At 40.8% G+C, this 5,366-nt stretch overlaps 1 long non-coding RNA gene across 1 annotated transcript; it reads left to right on the top strand.

The window, feature by feature from the left end:
* LOC120236997 lies at positions 1 to 3,847 on the top strand. Its single transcript, XR_005529829.1, has 3 exons — positions 1 to 155; positions 894 to 1,039; positions 3,472 to 3,847. It is a non-coding gene; the product is annotated as an uncharacterized LOC120236997 (long non-coding RNA).
* Positions 3,848 to 5,366: the final 1,519 nt, after the last annotated feature.

Below are 5,366 nucleotides of genomic sequence, written 5' to 3'. Positions count from 1 at the left end.
TCCCAATGTAACTATATCTAATTAACGTAGCCAAAGAAATGAAACAATAGGGCAAGTGTTCAAAGATATTTGTACAAGGATGTTGGGAGAGCCAGGATTTGAAAGATGGAGTACTCAAATTCTGACCTCAATCTACAGGCTGTGTGAGATCTTAGGTGAGTTACTTAACCCCTTCCATGTCCCTGTTTCTTCATTTGTAAAATGAGAATGTTAATAATAGTATCTATATTACTAGGTTGATAGATTAAATGAATCCATGTAAAGAGCCTGAATAATAACTATTGTTTTGTTTATCCCAGTTAATCTAGGACTGAAAACAACCTGGGGCTCCTGGCTATCTCAGTCAGTAAAGTAATCTCAGGGTCATGTGTTCACACCTCACTTAAAGGGGAGTGGTGTGGAGCCTACTTAAAGGAGGGGGGGAAAGGAATAAGAAAAGAAAACAACCGGAAAAATCCATAAAATTGATAGTGGGTGGAGGTGGGGGTAGAGGTGTAAATGGTAGAAAGAATGATTGGGCAACCTCTCCACTATTGCCACGTTTTCCTCCCATTTCATCTTCTAAATATTTCTAATATTCTGAATGGATAATGAATTTGCATAATTCAAAAAATCAAATCAATATAAACAGTATGCACTGAAAAACCTCCCTTCAAACTTTGTTCCCACCCACTCCTTCCCCCTGCCCACTACAGGTAACCCTTGTTTGTATAGTTTCTTGCTTATCCTTTAAATGTTTTATGGAAATGCAAACAAATAAGAATACATAGTCTTACTCCTCCCATTTCCTATGTAAAAGGTAGCATGCCTATATATACTTGTACTTCGGTTACTTCATCTAATATATCCTGGACATCTTTCTAAATCAGTAAATAGTGATCTTCCTTACTCAGTTTTTTCAGCTGCATAGTATTCTATTGCCTGGATATACATAATTTATGAACCAGCCTCTTCGGGTGGGATACTTTGTTTCCAATCTTTTGCTGTTGCAAACAAGGCTACAGTGAATCGCCTTGTACATATGACACTGCATATGTGGGTAGGTATATACAGGTAGGATACATCTGTATCAAATAATAAGCGCATCTGTAATTTTAGTAGAAGTGGCCTCCATCCCCTTCAATTAAAGAGAAATGGCATATGAAAATAAATTTAAAAGGCACTGTATGCACATACTTTTTATTGTGGTAACACACACATAAATTTACCCTTTTATCCTTTTTTTTTTTTTTTTGAGAGAGAGAGAGTACAAGTAGAAGAGGGGCAGAGGGAGAGGGAGAGAGAATCTTAAGTAGATTCTGTGCTCCTCATGGATCCTGACAAGGAGCTTGATCTCACAACCATGAGATCATGACCTGAGCTGAAATCAAGAGTTGGATGCTCATTTTAACTATTTTTAAGCATACAGTTCAATGGAATTAAGTGCACTTACATTATTCTACAACTGTAGGGCCCAAGGGCAGTCTACCCCAAAATGTGTCACTTTGACATGCAGCTTATTTCAAGCTAAAAACCATCAAGGCCCAAAAGAGGAAGAAACTCTGACCTTCCATCTAACTGCCGAAAAGAATTGATAGGAGCGCCTGGGTGGCTCAGTCGGCTGAGCAACCGACTTCGGCTCAGGTCATGATCTCCCAGTTCCCCAGTTCGGGCCCCGCGTTGGGCTCTGTGCTGACAGCTTGCTCAGAGCCTGGAGCCTGCTTCAGATTCTGTGTCTCTTCCTCTCTCTGCCCCTACCCCATTCGTGCTCTGTCTCTCTCTGTCTCTCAATAATAAATAAATGTAAAAAAATAAATTTTTTTTCAATAAAGAAAGAATTTAGATAGAGGATCTCTTCAATAAGAGAGCTCTCACCATAGATAACTACATTCTAATATTAACTAGGGGTGGCAGATAGGGAGGAACCCAGAAAGGCCTGTTTGATCAAAGTCCCCTCTATGTCTCTTGTTTCTTTCTTTTTTTTTTTTTTTTATGTTTATTTATTTTGAGTGAGAGAGGCAGAGTGCAAGTAGGGGGAGGATCAGAGAGAGAGGGAGACTCAGAATCTAAAGCAGGCTCCAGGCTCCAAGCTGTCAGCACAGAGCCCTCTGCAGGCCTTGAACTCACAAACTGTGAGATCATGACCTGAGCCAAAGTCAGATGTTTAACTCACTGAGCCACCCAGGAGCCCCCGCCCCCCCCCCTTTTTAAAAAATATTTACTTATTTTTGAGAGGGAGGGAGGGAGGAACAGAGAGACAGAGACACAGAATCCAAAGCAAGCTCTAGGCTCTGAGCTGTCACCACAGAGCCCGCTGTGGGAGCCGTGAGTATGTCCTTGTTTCTGAATGTCCCAGCAGCCATTTGATCATCAAACTTTACTCTTTTTAATCTGCCCATGAATTGCTTTCCTTCTGTCTGTAGTCCCAGACTTCTACTCCCTTCTCCTTAGTTCAAGGTGACATACATATTTCATTTTGCCTGACTGTCTTTGGGATATCTATGTGGATTCCCTATATGTATGTAATTACATTTGATTTTCTCCTATTAATCTGTCCCAGGTCAATTTAATTCTTAGTCCAGCTAGAATTTTGAAGTATAAAGGAAAATTCTTCCTCCCCAACACAACCATCACCACTATCCATCTACAGAACTTTCTCATCTTTTTATTATGAAATTCTGTATCCATTAAACATGAACTCCCTTTTCTCCCCTCCCTCAGGTCCTGGTAACAGTCTACTATCTGTCTCTTTGACTACTCCGAGTACTTTAGTAGAACCATACAATGTTTGTCCTTTTGGGTCTGGCTTATGTTTTCAAGGTCCATTCATGTTGTACCATGGGTCAGCATTTCTTTCTTTTTTTAGGTCTGAATAATATCCCATTGTGTATATATACTACATTTTGTAAATCCATTTTCCCATCAATAGACATTTGGGTTGTTTCTACCTTTTGACTATTGTGAATATGCACATTATTTTTGTAAACGTACATATCCCATCCCATCCCCCAAGATCCTTACCCAAAGGAACTCAGTGCCAGTTTTTTGTTTGTTTTGCTGTTCCAGAGTCAGAGTCTGAAAACAAGCATTTTAGATGCAAACAGCAGTTTCCTGTACGCACTGTTCTGAACCTTGCTTTTAGTTCCACTGGACAATATATCTTGGAGGCTGTCTGTATTACTACATATTGATCTGCCTTGAAGTTGCTTTTTAAGTGTACTTTGTTTAGAGCTGGAGTCATCCTTCTGAGTAACTTGAACAACCTTCAACAGATGGGCTGACTTTGCATGTGAAACAGCCAGGCCTCAGATGGAATGGGGGTGGGGGACATAAGAAAGACCCAAATGCTTCTCAGCACCATGAAAGGGGGTCCCACTGAGTCTAAAGGACAGGATGTGCTAATAGAAAAATATTGTTTCTTTTACATTGGATTAGGCTGCATGGTCTTCAAGGAAAGTCAATATTGTCTTTGTTCTATATCTTTTTTCATAGGTGCTAGCCTGAGGGGTCCTGTGAACAAGACCCCTAGGACCCCGAAACCCCGCTTTGCTGACTGGAGTCCATCCTCCCAACCCATGATGCTGAATAGAGAACATCTGTGCTCATCTGGGTGGAATCTTGGGCATTCCAGAACATAGGAAGGAACCAAGAGGGGAAAACTTCTCTTTGAGGAACAGAATACTGTCTCCTAGAGGGAGGAGATGGTCTTCAGGCTGACAGATGTGCAGAGGGGATTGGATAAAGGCAGAGAGCAAATCAAAGGTGACAATGCCAGTTATGGGTGGGGGGGGGACAGGTGCAGGGAGAGAGAAGCACTTGGATAGCTATACGAGCACTGTCCTATAGAAATAAAATCTAAAATTTGAAATTGTCTATAATTGGGGCGCCTGGGTGGCTTAGTCGGTTAAGCGTCCGACTTTCGCTTAGGTCATGATCTCGCGGTTCGTGGGTTCGAGCCTCGCGTCAGGCTCTGTGCTGACGGCCAGCTCAGAGCCTGGAGCCTGTTTCAGTCTGTGACTCCCTCTCTCTCTGACCCTCCCCTGCTCACGCTGTCTCTCTCTCTCTCTCTCCTAGAAATAAATAAAACATAAAAAAAAAAAAAAAAGAAATTGTCTATAATTAAGATGTAGACTAAAACATTTTAAAGAGATATTTTGAGGGGCACCTGGGTGGCTCAGTCAGTTGAGCATCCAACTTCAGTTCAGGTCATGATCTCACAGTTTATGGGTTCAAGCCCTGCACTGGGCTCTGTGCTGACAGCTCGGAGCCTGGAGCCTGCTTCAGATTCTGTATCTCCCTCTCTCTCTGCACCCCCTTTGCTCACTCTGTCTCTCTCTCCTAAAAATAAAAAATAAAATGTTTTTAAAAAATAAAATAAAATGATAACAATATATCTGATTTGTGTTATTAACAAAATAACAGCATCATCAAAATATTAGTTTACAGAAGCATATAAATTCAAAGAGAATAATTACTGTTAAAGAATACTAAGCTTTAGGGGTGCCTGAGTGGCTCAGTTGGCTAAGCATCTGACTTCAGCTCAGGTCATGATCTCACGATTCATGGGTTTGAGCCCTGCGTCGGGCTCTGTGCTGACAGCTCAGAGCCTGGAGCCTGTCTTCTGATTCTGTGTCTCCCTCTCTCTCTGGCCCTCCCCTGCTCACACTGTCTCTATCTCTCTCTAAAATAAATAAAAACATTAAAAAAAATTTTTTTAAGAATACTAAGCTTTATATATTGTTTGAAAGAAAAATAAAGATACTGATTAAAGAAACTGTTAAGTCAAATATGTACGTTGAAATTTTTTGACTAACCACTAAAGAACAGAAATAGATTATATACTTTCAAGAGAGGGAATTTAAAAATGAAAAAAAAAATAATTGCATTGTACTCTTAGAAGCTCCCAACCAGCCTTCTTTCCCTCCCTTACTCATGATCAGATTCAGATCACAGTCTGGTGCCCTCTCAGCTTCTCCCAGCTTCCTTCCCATTTTCTTGCAGCCATTTCCCCTAATAAGTTTCTTGTACATTCAATCCTAACTTGTCAACTGCTTCGCAGATTATGTCTCTGGACTAACACAAATCCCCAATTCATTGTATAAAATGAATAGATCCATGAGAGCAAAAACAGGCAATGTCAATACAGGCAAAGAAAAGTACAGGCCAGGGCATCTGGCTGGCCCAGCTGGAAGAGCGTGCAGCTCTTCCTCTCAGAGTGGTGAGTTCAAGCCCAACGTTGGGTGTAGAGATTGCTTAAACAAAATTTTAGAAAGAAAAGTGTAGGTCAGTCTCATTTATAAACACAATACAAAGTCTAAACAATAACGAGCATGTTCAATTTAGCAATGAATATACAACACTGTGACCAGAAATGCAAGGCAGTTTAT

Source organism: Hyaena hyaena, unplaced genomic scaffold (genome assembly GCF_003009895.1).
Source record: "Hyaena hyaena isolate Hyena2069 unplaced genomic scaffold, ASM300989v1 scaffold_168, whole genome shotgun sequence".
In the NCBI taxonomy this organism is placed as follows: Eukaryota; Metazoa; Chordata; class Mammalia; order Carnivora; family Hyaenidae; genus Hyaena; species Hyaena hyaena.
The sequence above is the reverse complement of the archived record's forward strand: the minus strand, read 5'-3'. Positions and strand labels throughout refer to the sequence as shown.